This window comes from Falco biarmicus, chromosome 7 (genome assembly GCF_023638135.1).
Source record: "Falco biarmicus isolate bFalBia1 chromosome 7, bFalBia1.pri, whole genome shotgun sequence".
In the NCBI taxonomy this organism is placed as follows: domain Eukaryota; kingdom Metazoa; phylum Chordata; class Aves; order Falconiformes; family Falconidae; genus Falco; species Falco biarmicus.
The window spans coordinates 36436423-36452435 of record NC_079294.1 but is presented as its reverse complement, the minus strand read 5'-3'; the positions used below and the strand labels follow the sequence as shown (position 1 = coordinate 36452435).

General features: G+C 37.2%; 1 protein-coding gene across 3 annotated transcripts in view; it reads right to left on the bottom strand.

Annotated features, from left to right (window-relative positions):
• PPP2R5C (protein phosphatase 2 regulatory subunit B'gamma) overlaps nt 1–16013 on the bottom strand; it is an 88709-nt gene that overhangs the window by 34457 nt on the left and 38239 nt on the right. The gene's annotated exons all lie outside the window — the stretch shown is intronic.

Here is a 16013-nt window from a genome sequence, read left to right as displayed (position 1 = left end):
AACACTCTGTAATTCACGGCCTGTATCATTGTTATATAGGCACTTAACGTTTTGAGACAAAGGCTGCCTCGCCTCACATGGTCTCCGTGCAGTGGTATTTTTATTGTTTGACAAGGACACCTAGGGTTATAAACAAAAAAGTTTTTACCTCCCAGTTTTCCTGCGCTTTACACCTTAATCCTCCCTACTGATCCTCTGTAATTATTTAGCACTTTTATGTAAAGCAAAATTAACACTGCACAGTTGAAACTTCATACACAGAATCAGTAAGCCAGCATTACTTTTGCCATCAGTATTTTTCAAAATAATGAACCTTCAAAAAATTATAAATATACTCACATCAACATAAACCCAATTATAATTTGAAACTAAAGTAAGCCTAAATCACCAAGTCCAAATATAGAGGCAGAAGTTTAACTTCACATTACAGTTAAGAAAGACTAACACTAGACTGCTGTTTATAAACAGTCATATGTTGACAAATTAAAATACCTCCTATGGCTAACATTTCAACAGTTACACCTTTTAAATTCTACAAAGCTTTAGCGTCAATGTCACAAAATTCCACATGTGCTTTGTTTTTTGCTTTAGTAACCCCATGAGCAGTTAAGATGACTAATGTATGTGAAATTACAGATTATTATACAACACAGCAAGAACTTGCAGGATCAGGACTTTAACTTTCTATACTTAGGAAATACGAAAGTAACTGCCCAGAGGTAAAGAAAGCAGTACCATATTTTGGCAGCAAAAATGCGCATCCAATTAAAATAGCCATGGATTACAGCACTAAGCTTAAGACAAGAAATGTGGACACACCACAGAAAGTCTATGTTAATTTACATTAATTAACACCATAACACATTTTATATTTCTGCATAATGACTTTTTTTACAATAGGTATGAACTGCTAGGATATTAATAGCATGTTAAAAAAGAATAAGGCTAGACTGCATTTGTAAATAGTTCCGCAGTTTACTCCCACTTATTCCAGTTGATGACTTCTCTTTTTCCTCAGAGTATCATAAAATGCTAACATTTTCTTAAACACAAGCAGCAAGTGCCACCATCAAAGTATTTCAGGTGGTACTACTGAATACAAGCATACACAGCCTAACATATGCATGTACAATCTCAAAACTGAATCACTAACAAATATCTGCAATCCAGTTGATTAGTTAAATACAGTAAGTTTTTCTCCTTTAAGTGCTTGACAAACTTCTCCTTGAGATAACAAAAGCTGCAGTAGCTCCTCCCTCCCCAAGATAAGTTGTTTTCAAAAGTACTTTTGTTATAATAAACCTAGAGGACATATTTGGTTAAAAAATAAAGAAAATAGCAGCAGTTTTAAGTTACGTACATTGAATTGCTTTAAAGGTTAATCCCAGAAAAAAATCCTGTAAAATAATAGCTCTGAAGAACATACAGAATAACAATGTAGCATACATGAAAAAAACCATAACTAGTTACAGACTTCAGTGTCACCAAGACACCTAGGATAGTGAAGACTTTGAAAACTAGAAAGAAGGTGCTCAGACATGTGTCCCTAAACAGAGCAACAACCTTCTGGCAAAGAAACCAAAATAACTCGCTCAGTGTGGTAAATAAATTGAAGGTACTTTAAGCTGCACAGATTTTTTATCTGAACTGCATACTTTTGTCTATTTGGATTAAAAACTATAGCAATGAATAATTTCTTCCGGAAAAATAATATTTAACCCAGTAGTTTGTATACTGAAAGCCAGCCAAATCTATCACCTGAATGTAAAAAGTCTCAGATGTACGTAGTGGTTGGAGTGATAACTTTTCCCAATTAACTGTAAAAACAAAAGTGGTTCAACCTCAAGTGTAACAACACAATTTCACTTAGGGATACCGTGCTATGAAGGTATACTCCACAAAATCCAAAGCCTAAATAGAAACTATAATCGTACAGGTAATGGACAAACAATTACAGCGATTTGCAGTACATTAACCTGAAAGGAGAGGAAGCATTAAACCTGTAATCACTACTAATCTCGGAAGTTAAAGACTGACAACTAAGAGGGTCAAGAAACACCCTCAACAAGGCAAGCCACCTCCCTCACCATTTATTCTCAAGTGGCTTAACTATTTTAAGTACCTCAGTCATCCTTGTTATTCTAGCAGAGATGCTCTTTATACAGACTGAGAACCTCACTATTTCTAAGGAACTTCGTGTTTTCTCTGTTTGGCTTTTTTCTCCCCTTTAGGAGTGTTCATCAACAGCTTTCAAGTGTTCGGACCTCAAAAAAAAAAAGTACCTCTTGTGATACTTGTCTGGAGTACTTGCCATCAAATCAAGATCATCCCTACTTTTAAGGTTTGAAAGGATGATTTCAGTATGACAGAAAATAGAAGGTGGCTAAGAAGCTGACTTGAGTAGACTGTAACTTTTGTGCCGGGAACACATGCACACCTGCAGAGTAACTCCAAGATGCCCCAAGAAGTCACACTGATCTTCAGCCACATGCCAAGGACCGTCTGGTTACGTTCTTTTAGTTAACTGCATGGCAACTGCATCACCTTCCGCTTCAATGAAGCGATAATCCCTTACTTCCAAATTGCTGAAGTTAACTGGCATATCTGAAGAGAGTGCCGTTAGGTAAAAGTTTCCATCATTGAGCAGCTCCGGTGCTCCATTCCCCAGTGACCATGGGAAGGCCACGGTTATTCAGAAGCTACTCCTTACAATTATTCACAAACTGACAGTCAGAGCTGTCATCGAGCAATTTATTTATTTTTTTTTAAACCAAACCAAGCAACCTCTCCGATCATATCAAAACACAAAACCCATGCACCACCCCACCACACACCTCTATTTGCTAGCCACTATTTACATCATTTTCACAGAATCTGTTCCTAAGATTATAATAGTGCTACTTTTTAAGATTCTTTATTCAGTCCAAACACTTATCCCTACCAGTAGCCATACTTCAAACGAGTACTATTTCTGGTCTTCTACTGGAACAGGAGCACAGTTTTTCAGAATCACAGAGAATTTCAGTCTTACATTTGGATTGAATGTCCAGCTATTTCTGACACAGATTTACACAAACATTGTTTTATGCCTAATTCTGCATTATTTATCCTACTGTCCTTTTTGTAAGATAGAAAAATACACTAGAAAAAGTATCAAAAGAAATGAGGTACCATGAGAACAAGGTAAGCCTCTTGGCCTGAGGGATTAGCTTTTTGTCTTGTTCAGTTTTTTTCCTTCCAATCCCAGTATAACTGTTAGATCAACTTAAGTGAACGGCCTACAGAGATGCAAGCTTTACCCCTTCTATTTTAACAGTACCGATACAGAAGTAGCTATTAATTTTAAAATCTTCATCATCATCTTTGACTGTGGCCTTACCACATAAGCTTGCTGATGAGTATGGGGTATGTTTCTTTCCACTGTATAATTTATACCATCTGTGCTTTTACTCCTAAATTAACTATATGAGTATCTCACACTGTCAAAGGCAGCACTTTCAGTCCATATCTCAGTTTGAAACAACCGGGGAAAGACCAGGTACTCAGCTACCAGCTGCCTCAGCAGAACACAGATGGTTAGTTGTAAAAGCTAAAGTTTTTTCAACTTTGTATGAAAACGAGCTCCTTGGAAGCTTCAGGTTTGTCCTCAGCTGTTCTTACTGCAAGTTAAAGGTAAATGACTCACTGCAAATGAACAGTCTGCAGTGGCAACTGCCCTCCCTCCATCCTTGCTTGCTTCTCAGCCAGGATGTGGCTTCATTCTGCACCCAGGAGCTACAAACAGACTACAGCACGCTGAGCAACCACCGTATTTTTGTTAAGGTACAGCATAGCTAACGAATTAAAACATAGCTATATTCTAACAAATCAAGATTTTTCCCGTCTTCATATTAAAACAAATCTTGCCTGGTTTAAGATGATGAGAAGTAGAAAAAGTAAAAATAAACTAGAGAACACTGAAGTTCAGTTTTTAAGTGCCTAAACATACACTCAATACGGTATGATACATGTATATTTTTGCCTTGTAGGACTGTAGAGAACTTGCTGTTCTCCAGATAACATTTTTTATGTTCCTTCAAATCTAAAAGTTAGATTTTTAGTTTTGTAGTGTAATTGGTCACCACTGGGCATTGATGATTGATCCATCCCCCATCTTTTCTACAGAAGCTCATTTTTCTATGACAACAATGTAATTCAATAGTTGCTGAATGGAGGACAAAAGGCAAGGCAGGGTAAGTAGGTGACCCAAAGATGTCACACAAAACAGCTGTTTTCTAGTAGACTGGAACTGAAACAGAGCTTGAAGTGTAAAGTTTTTAGGTCCTGTTCTGACAGGAAGAAGTTGATATAATTTCTACCACAAAACGCGATTTGTGGTCAGTAGAACTCATTACATCACATCATTTTGAAAACAGAAAACAAGAAATATGGTTGATAATTTGCAGAAAATACATACAGAAGATAAAATTCATCTCAGTTCTGTGAGCACTTTCTTGCTCATATGTAAAGGCTCAGGGGTTCCAGTTTTGCTCACCTGATAGCTTCCCATTTCACAAGAAAAACAGCTTTTTTCTTTAAAACTACCAGATACCCATAGCTACCAATGAGACTATGTACACACACCTCAGTAAAAAGTTCCTCTCCTTTTAAACGGGCAGCTAGATTTTTCCATACAGAAAGACACACGGAGGCTTAAGTCAAAGAATACACAGACCACCCCACAAAGGAAAAGCATGTGCAAGACAAATGTCATAGAAAAAAAGACTAACTAAAACCCACGTGCTAAAAGTAACTGCTTCTGTAGGACACGGGTGTAAGAGCAGATGTCCAAGCGTGTACAGCAATTTCTGCTTGCAAGCAGATGATACAGCTTATAAAATGTGTCTGCAGACCTACTGAAGAGCTAGGGTTTTTAATGATAAATAGAAAGGAAAACCAACATTGAACTGTTAACTAGGGTGCTACCCAGAACATACCATCAAGCATATTGTTAACACATTCCATTCTGCTGCTGGCAAAAGCAAGTATTGGTGTATTTCAAATTTGGTGTCCATCAGAGAAGCAAGCAGCATTAGAGCTTTAGTGAAGCTTTGTAATTTGCACTATATACTTGTACTTGAACAATGGGAGTTCAGTATCTTGCAATGCTTTCTTAGACATTTCAGGTGACAGTACCATGGCAGCAGTTTTTCAAAGAATGAGCAGAGTTCAAGATCTTGAGTGAGAGAAATGGAAATTGTCAGACATGAAGGTAGAGGGATTGCAAGGCATGGGGAAAAAGGACATAATCTGTTGAAACATGCATTTACCAGAATTAGCACTTTTTCCAGAACTAGTGATCAAGTCCCTAAAAAGAGGAGGACATAAAACAATCACAGAAAACTAGAAAGAATATTACAAAATCCCATCTAGCATTTGATAAAATTCCCTTTAAAATATTTACCTTATTTTGAAATTGTTACATTACTATCCTAATCCAAAGCAAGGAATATTTTTCTGGGTTACAGAACTTAATTTTTATTGCATTTCTATTACTTGAGAAACAGAATTTTCACTGATTTTATTGAAATCATGATGATAATAATTAACATTAGATATGCCACTCCCCCAGTTAACAGTATTCTATCCTAATACATGATATTGGAAATAGGGCAGTGTCACAGGGAAAAAAACCACCTTCCAATTCACACATGGAAAAGTTTAATTAAAGCTATTATTTCTAGCAGCAGTTAAAAATAAGCCTGAGGAATAGAAGGAAGTACTATAACTACATACAACATGCAATATTTTATACTGTAACTAGAAACCCTGGGAGTGGGAGTTTGGCTGCAGATACCTCAAAGCAGGCATGATGTTGTTGTATGCATACCGTGGACTAGCAAGTACATAAAACATGCTGCTGTTTATATTGTTTTATTTGGAACATTATTTATCCTGTAGAAGCATTTCTTTGCCAACAGAAGCACTTAAAACAAGAAAAATGACCACAGCGACCAAAGCCACAGGAACACTCATGGAAAAACAGAGTGCTTGTATTAGACTCAAGAGAGCATGATATATAAACATTTTAAGTGGCACAGAACAAGAACAAACTTCTGCTCTTTATCTCACTATTGAAGATAAAGGGATGCACATGTAAGCAACATAAAAATAAAAGAATGAGCTCTAGGTTATAAGATCCTTCTCTAATTACCATGTATTATACCTGTAAACACTCCTACAGAGAAGTTCTCAGTAGCCTTTTTTTTTAAAAAAAAAAATACTTAACACATTTCCTGTCCTGTCAGAAACAGGACAGTAAAGATTAGACAGACTTTCAGTCTGAGCTACAACAACAAAGCTCACTATTCCCAATCAACTCTCGATTTGTTAAAAATATTTTATAGCTCCTCTGAACTTCAGAACACACTCGCTATTCCTATCAGCTATTATCATAGTCAAGTTGTCTTGTTCAAGGCCAGTGAGAAGCTGAGCTAAGCATGGTGGCTGTACGTGTAGGGGAAGCTCCCCATCTCAAACAGTACTTGTACAGCAGAATGAAAGTGTGACCCTGTCTGCATCAGCTGCCTTTGTGCAGCACCATGATGCTCAGTAGCAGTCCAGGTATTCAGGAGAGGGGAAAATGAGAATCAGCTGTCATTACAGGCTATATCCACTCCTCTGCTTTCAAGGAACTGAGCTGCTGCCAGGAATACCTTTTGGCTGTTCTTCAGATAACAAAGTTGTTATTGGAAATAAAAGCTGCTTTTCATTTCCCTGCATTTGGAGAAAACTGCACTTTTCCAAACTCCTGCTGTTTCACATTCAGTAATGCACCTAAAAAAACAGGCACCCAAAATATGAGAACTACTTTCCCATACATTGGTAGAAAATAACGATGCTAAAATCACACATGGCACATTTTCTACCTAAAATTCAAAAGCAAGCTGTATTTTTTTCATTTTCAAGTAGTTCAAATTTTTAGACATTCAATTACTACAGTGGTCTTATTTAAAGAAGTCTTATTTCCAGCAAACAAACCCTGGTTACTAGTGAACATTCAACCTTTGCATTTTCAATAAAGCAATAGCACTGATATTGCTTCTACGCTGATCTGCAGTCTGGATAAAGCCCTAAACAAGATAAACAAGTTATTTCACTTATGACAGCTTATATATGAAATCAATCTTAATCATGATACAGAAGGGGGAGAGGGGAGAGGCAGGTAGAAATTAAGTAGAAAGGTACACAATATTAAACATTTTCAGTTTCTACATAAAGAAATCTCTTGCCTAAATTTTCATATGAGCAGCTTTTCATTGGATTATGAGACTTAAAGCAGTAATTCTTCCATTTAATGTTAAAATAAGGGCTGTTAGAATCAAACAAGCCATTATCAGACAAATTAAACTGGGGGGGGGGGGGGGGGGCGGTGCGGGCAAAATAGACACCATCCCCCAAAAACACAGCTTGAGAGCCTGAAAAATGAGAAGCACATGTTTTGTCAGCCCTGAAGTGAAGGTCAAAACAGGTGCTTCACCACACTAATCCCCTCTGAAAGCTGCAGTCCTTGGGGAACCCAGTGCTGAAGGCTATTGCCAGTGGCAGCTATCTCCTAACTACGAGATTACACGGTGGTTTTGAGGATAGAGAAACTAAGTAATGACATTAAACTGTCAAAGATTTAAGATGGGAGATTTTAAGGACTGACTGGTAATGAAGCAGGAAAAAAAGACTACCGTCATTTTATACTATTTGACATAATTTTTACACACCGAACAACCTGAAGCACCAAAATTACTTCCAATAATATCTTTTCCAGGTAGAGATCTTAAATCTGATGATGGTGAAAGTAGATCAACAGTGAAAAATCTGTGCATTTAATTATCTAATGATTTTTCACAAGTGGACTGACACCACACTGGCACCTAAGCTCCTGCTTTATGAAGAGTTTTACTAGAAGTCAACTATTTTCTTAGAAGCCATATGGAATTTTAAAAAACCTTGAGAACATATTTGTAATAATATTTAAGTAAGGGGGTTTAGACTATATTAAAATGTTTAAAAATAGAAAGTGAAGAGTAAGTGATAACTGTATAAATACTTTAAAGGCAATGTACCATAAAGAGGAAAACAGAAATGCTCATACAGGAAATGACAAGTGAAACAAGCTGAAATGGGCTTAAGCTAATGAAATAAAAATCCCACCTGAAAATTAGGGAGAAAAATGACAGGGAGGATAATCAAATAGACAATGGAAGAAAAAACTGTCTTAACAAGGGAAGAGAGAAACCAAACAAACTACTCTCAGTAGTGCTTTCTGGCATACTAACAGTTAATATGACAGAAAAACTCATTTTAAAACATGAAGCACTTACTAGAAACCTATGAGAAAAATCCTCAGTTTTCTAGCTGTTATAGTGTACTTGAAACCATTCTCATGGCATAACCCCAAACTTATTATACAACATCTTCAATTGCACTTGAAAACTTTAAAATTGTTTTTAAATATATATAACAGCCTCTAAAAAAATTAAGCACTACTGTGGTAAGACCAGACTTCAGTTACATTACAGAACATAATTCAAGTGCATGGTGTAATGCAGAAGATTTCTATTAAGTAAACTGATGAAACTCATGGCCCACTGAATAAACTGCCACTCTGGACGCTTGGTCGAAGTATCAGCTAACCCAGCCTAACCATCTGCTGTAAGCAGAAGTGCCATTTCCTGAAATATACCCAAACTCCACGCACCAGCCTGTAATTTGACTCAGACACTGCTCAGGAATCTATGTAATTTGCCAATCAATGTTACCTGTCACACACCTACAATAAATATAACTCAAGGAACAATCAACTGCCAGAATAACTTGGTTACTTCCCCAGAGCGTATCAGCCTGCTTCCTCATCTCCTCACTCCCTGTACGTACGCTAAACCCTGGGGCTTACTGCTTGCTTTCTAGCGGATGCTTCTGAATGACAGAATAGGTGAATTTAATTATGACATTTTGTATAATTATTAACAGATATCACAAGAATTCATTGAAGAATGCGGGGTCACGTGTTGGCTTAGAACGAGATGACACAATAGATTAGAACGCATGAAGAAAAGCTCCCCCATGGTTTTCTACAGTCAAACTTACACATTTCACACCCTAATGCAACCGAAACCAAAAGCCCAGCCCTCATGCAAGAACTCTGGTTAAGTAAGAAGCACAACTGCATGCACTTTCCAGCTTGCCTGAAGCTAACATGTATTTTTAAATTAACAAAAACTTCCATAACTTTTCCTTGGTGACAACACTGAATCAGCTTACTATATTCTCCACTCTTCAAAATTAGAAATAAGATGGGGAATAGGGTAAGTCTTCTGAAAAGTCTGTTCAAAAGGAACAGCTTTAACAGCATAGGTTAACTGAGCTGAGATGCAAACTAAGGTCCTGAAAAACTGATCAACAATTAAAGTCATCCCAAATCCCCACACAGCATTAAAACTTCCATTATAAGATATGCAAAAGTATCACCAAATACCAACATGACTTTTTTGTGTTTTTTTGAGACCAATTTCTTAATAAATTTTAAACAGACAGTAAGTCCCATCCCCTGTGGTTTGGGTTTTTTTCTTTGCTTGCTTGTTTTCTGGGGGTGGGGTTGGAGTTGGAGTATTTTTTGTATTCCCTGAAAAACCCTACTTTCCAATGCAGTGCATAGTCATCCTCATTTTTTAGCATAAGCAGTATTTAACTAGTCCCCTGTATGCCTGTGAAATTTACACGCCTGGTGTGATGACACACAGATAAAAGAAATGGTCAAGCACAACAGCAACAATGTTTCAGAAAGAAGAAACATTTTAGAGCTAGCTCAGTAACTTCCCTTAGCAGCCAATGCTGGCCATGTCAAATGCTGACAACAATTACTTAAAATGCTAACAGCAATGAACAGCAATTCCCTGATACGGAATAAAAATTACCTTTCAGCAAGGAAAGCTTTGACTCAAATATATTAGAAAGCCAACTATGCCTGTTTCAAAATGTACCAAAATCTGTGCTTTCAACATAATCATATTTCACAAAGATCAAAGATAAAACAGGAATGAAATGCTTAATCACTTCCCATTTAACTCAAAAATCACTCCTGTACAATCCCACATTGTTTTCCTCATATCATATTTGTCTGAAAACATGTACATTTCCTCAAAACAGATGTCTTCAGTCTCTGGTCAAACTAATCTTCAGTCTCACAAATGAATTCTATTAAGAACTGTACCCATTAACAAGGGTGTCTAACAGAGCCTATTTCTTATCTGCCAGAAAAGCTGACATTCTGCTGAGAATTTGCACCAAATTTCCAGCCCTTTCACACTGCAGAAAGACTGGAGAATTTAGTTATGTAGAATTAGACTGGAACTTCCAACAAATCTGTAAATTTACAGGGCACAAACAAGTTGCTTGGCACTATTAGCTATGAATCCCAGACTGACCCACTACTTCATGTGTCCAGAACCCCTGGACAGGTTTAGACATCTCACTGCCAGCATATTTCCCAAAATATTATTTTATTTACAATTTTATTTTTACACAGAAGAGGTGTAATGAAAGCAATTTATTTTAATTTCCTCCATTTAAAAATAAGCTTTATTATTCTTTATCCCTTAAGCTACATTAATGAATATTGGATTTCCAAGTAAGAGGGAGTGAGAAAAGTTACAGTGAAGTACATGCTCAAAATTTCACTTTATGGAGGATGTGTTTGTTCTGATTCAAAGGTCAGTAAGATCTTAATTTCCTACAGGGACAAGAACAACACAGTTTTTACAGCATGGATATAGCTTTAACAAACAGTCCTCAAAAAACCCCTGTGCATAAATATTTGGCTTTTAAGATACTTTATATAGAAGGTTAGATGTAATGAGAAAAGATATAAAAATATTCTGGGAATAGGTAAGAAGAAAGATTCTAATGTTAAGACTAGTAAATAGTTTGGAAAATATTTTTGAAGGAAAATTTACTACACCCAAAGAACAGACTATATACTTTTTCTGTAAACAATGGGATTTCAGGCTTTGATCAATTTTGTTCAAGTTCCCTCTCCAACATGGCTTGAGTAAACATAGGACACCTTTGAAACATCACTGACATTATTATGCTTTCACTTTGAATACAAAAGCAATATGAGAATTTGGTTCCAGAGGCTGTGTGAAGTCACACAGCTGGTAGCTTTGATCCAAAAATGCAAATTAGAAACCTTCCATAAAACTCCTCAAAAAGTGTTTTCAAATTAGTAGACTGCTACAACTAGAAAAGTCCCAAATGAATAATTTTTTACTTCTTTACATTTCATGTATCACTTTTTCTTTGTGTAACTTCAAGAAAATATTTACTTCACAAAATACAGATCATTACCAGTAGTAAGAACAATTATAGAAGTTGACATAAAACTTCCACGATGGCTAATAATCCAGAGTCAGAACCCACCCCTAATTTTAACTGCATTTTGAAAAAGAAAACTTACATGGCAAGTTATAGTAGAAATGGTACTGCATGATTTGTAGGTGTATTAAGCGGAATTGGTTAAAAGAGGTGCGGATGTGGCTTTAAAATATCATGCACTCAGAGCATCATTTAACTCACTTTAGTCATGAGAGACAAGAATTCGGGCAGAAGCCAAGCACCAGCTCTGCTACGCTGACAAGACTGTACTTTCACTGGTATAGGGTGTTCACCTCCGGCAAAAAGATTAGAACATAAAACCACCTCCATCAGAGGAACATCTCTGTATGTGATGCAAATATTCCCGTATCTATTAAATATTGCTGGTGCTCACTTGATCTGTGTGGTTTACAATGCAGTTTCAGTAGCTAACAGTATTTGACAGCATATGGAGAGAATTAGCTGACTCTACAGAAGTTTCAGTTAATTATTAAAAGCTTTGAAAAGAAATAGAATTTTTCCTCCAAAACAGATATGCTGAATTTTGTTGCTAAAAAATATTTTGAGATTAATCACAAACCAGATGATTTACACCGATATAATTTTGCTTCCTTGAAAGAGCATGCAAATTACACCATAAAGTCAGTAAATGTAACTTAAAAATTCCAGCTGACTACCTTCCTATAATTTCATGGAATTTTCAGCTCAATAGAAAGTCCCCTCCGGAGATATTTTTACAGTCATACCCTTGAGAGATTTCAAGTGCAGTGTGAACACTTAACACCCTAATTGTTTCCAGCAGAAGTTATACATACACTTTTCACATGGGCAAAGGATCTATACAAAAGTAAAAACAACTCAATAAAATGAAGTAAGAGGAATGACAGAACAGAGTAAAAGCAGCAACAAGGTAAAGTACATCCTCCAACATAAAGTGATGCACAGTAAGTGAAGAGTTAATGAACGTGTTACCATGTTAAACGCAGCAGGAGCGATAACTAAGCAACCTACTTCAAATCTGCTCTAAGTATTAGAACACACTCCCCTTGAGTTGCTTCAGTATATACCAGTAAAAAACCATCAGTCTGTGTGTGTAGCTATGTACTGTGGCTATGCCTGGATGCCCTTCCAAAAAATCTAGCAAAACTATACAACAGCCAATACAATAACACACCTGTACCAGTATCAATCATCTGAATTGTCAGAGGACTATCTAATACTAATTGATGAAACTCTTCAGTAAAGACTTCATAATCCTATAGATATGAGGGGCCTAGGTTCATTAAGAATAGAACTGCTACTTGTTCTTGAGGAAGATGGTCCTGTTTCTCCTTTTTGAGGCAATACTTGGGAGGAACAGTGGGTGATTTTCAAAGCTAATGATCCGGTGTACAACTGGTTAAGTGATATTCATGAGCATCAGTGACCGAGAACTTGCTATGAGGATACAGGAAACTTTTGGCAAGATTGATATCTATGAGCTCCAGGAGTCAGGTTGAGTACCAACAGTGTCTGAGTAGCTTCGTAGGAAGGCACAGGTATCAGCCCAAACATGCAGCGGGTTCTCACCTCTTCAGATTATCAAATTATAATTGGCTCATATGGGAGAAAAGGGAAGAACAAGCATTTTTATCTCCTTTAAATCTCTAGCTGAGGTTTATCCATTTGATCCAAAGCCAACAACAACTACGACCCACAAGCAGGACAGATGATATGTGCTGGCCATGGGAAATCCCATTTATTGGATTAGCAGGGGTAAAAAAAACGTTGGAAGGTCTTTTGCACTGGAATATTTCCACAAAAGTAAAAACAAACATGTAATTTTACAAGTTACTGTAATTTTTTTAATTTAAATTCACTGAAAAAGAACTAGCACAATTTATCTCTGTCATGGAAGCACCTCTGAAGAAAATGATTAAGAGGTGTATTCCATGTAACTTTCTTCCTAGGAAGATTTTACTCACTTCTCACAACAGAGTCTCTATACCTTAAATGTTTACTGAATGTAAATATATTAAAGGAAATTAATATTTAAATAAACATACATGCTCAGACCAGTTAAGGTCATAATCCTTCAAAATACCCACTTACGTGTAAAATGCAAGAGGTGTGTGAAGGTGAAAATTATCATTACACAGAAAACAGAAGGATGACTAATTTCCTACTGCAGTACACACTGACAGCAAAAACACAGTAACATGAAAGGTGACTTTCTGAGATTTTTAAGTATGCTTTCATAATCAGTATAGGCCAGCTTCAGACGACAAAAAACATTAATACCCCCAAAAAGGCAAACTGAGCACGTGTAAGGGATATTATGCTTTATATTTATCAGGTTCTTGGAAAGTATTAGAAAGTTGAAAAACGGCAATTACCTCTGGATTCTTGACTTTTAACATTATGTCTTTATAATGCAGGAAGATTACCAGAAACATGTTGTAAGGGTCTGTGGTAGAAATTATACCATTGAACAATTTATGTTATAAACACCACAGAAAAGGAACAGTAAGGTTTGTTAATGCTGTATTCATTGTCTGTTTAAAGCTTGTTAAAATATGATACTGAGCAAATAAATTCAACATATTAGATTTTTTACAAAAGCTCGTAAACGTCAAGAAATGTGGGTGAAATACCTGACTGTACATTCATAAGTTCTAGCTTATTCTAGAGTTGCAGATGTTCTATAAAAAAACATGCCACAATCTTTTTATACTACTGCTGACTCCTAACAGATTATTAAGAAATGAACGAAACACCCTTTTAGTGTGCCGTTTTTTTAATCCTGCATGCAGTTCCAGTTGTTCATCTTTAACTGTTTGCAAAACCACGTAAAAATCATTTAAAACACCATACCACCATAAACTGAGAGTTAACTCAAGTAAGTAACTCCTAATAGGCATGCTAGCACCAAATGTATTAAGAAGTCTGCCTTAATGACCAAAGCAGGAAAAAAAAAAAGGGGGGGGGTGGGTTAGTGGTGGGATAGTTTACAATAAGAGTATTGCTGTTTGAATTTAAAAGGCTATGTTAACATCGATATTGTAGTATTTTAAGTGATGGTAAAGCCAGTCACTTTTTGGTCCAACATGCAACAAAATTACAGAACCACAGAAAACTATTTTTTTTCCTATTTCACCAACAAGAGACCATTTCTGCTAGTCTAACCCCCCACTCAATGCAGGGTGAGCTAAACAAACCCAGCTGCTCATGGCATTGTCCAGTCAAGTTTAAAGTTTCTCCAGGCACAGAGATTTCACAGGCCCTTTTGGAATCTTGTTCAGTGTTTAACCACTCCTATAGTGAAATGTTCTCCTCCTTGTATACAGTTGCAATCTACTGTATTGTAACTTGTATTGTTTTTTTCTCACACAATCACTGTGGACCTCTGAGAAGCCTGTTCTCTATATCCTCCCACCAACTAGTTGAGGACAAGCTATCCCCTTAGCCTTCTCCTCCTCAGGCCAAACAAACTCAGCTCTTTCAGCCTCCTTTTCTACATCATGAGATTAATGGCTACTGTTCTGCTTCCTTCTGAAGCGTGAGGGTTTGGCCTCTGCTTCCCATTTAATTACAAAATGGATAATTTTGTTGGTGTTTTTTATTGTAGCTTCGAAACAATTCCTCCAAAGCAACAGCCTTCTTGATTTTAAGTATGGTTAGACAAAAGTATCTTCAGGTCAACTATGCTTCAAGAAAAAAGAAACACATGCTGGGTTCTTTCTAAAACAAAAAAGAACTTTTCTCCTTTAAGAAATAAATTGCGTACTTCAGATTTAAACACAATATGCAGCTCACTTAAAAGTTGTTTCCTATGTTTACACATTGTCAAAAGGGCCTTGACCTTTCATAGTAAAGTATGAAAATATAAAAGTAAGTGGAAAAGCATCTTGCAATAGCTAGATATCACTTGGCTGCTTTAAGAGCCTGACAGTAGTTCATGGTTGTGGTGGATTGACCTTGGCTAGATACCAGGTACCCACCAAGCTGCTCTATCACTCCCTGCCTCGGCAGAACAGGAAGGGAAGAAAATACGATGAAAAAAACCCCACTTGTGGGTCAAGATAAAGGCAGTTTAATAAAGTAATAACAAAAGTCGTGTGCATGGAAGCAATGGAAATCAAAAGATGTTTTTCTCCTCTTCCCAGCAGCAGGCAACGTTTGGCCACTTCCTGGGACGCAGGGCTTCAGTATGGTAGCAGTTGCTCCGGAAAACAAACGTCATAAATAACAAATGCCCGCTCTTCCTCCTCCTCTCTCTTAGCTTTTATAGCTGAGCACATGTCATATGGTGTGGAACATCCCTTGGGCGACTGTGGGTCGGCTGTCGTGACTATGTCCCCTCCCAAGATCTGGCCCACCCCCACCCAGCCTACCGGTGAGGGGGGAATGTTGGAGAGACAGCCTTGGTGCTGTGTGAGCACTGCTCAGCAGTAGCCAGAACACTGGTGTGTTGTCACCACCTTTCTAGCTACCAAGCACAGCACTAGCAGGGTTGCTATGGGGCTCTGCCAGACCCAGTACAACGGTGATCAGGCAACCTTTCTGCTCCAGATCAAACGTGGCCTGAGCTCAGGGGAAACACCACAGACAGGTGCTTGATGCTG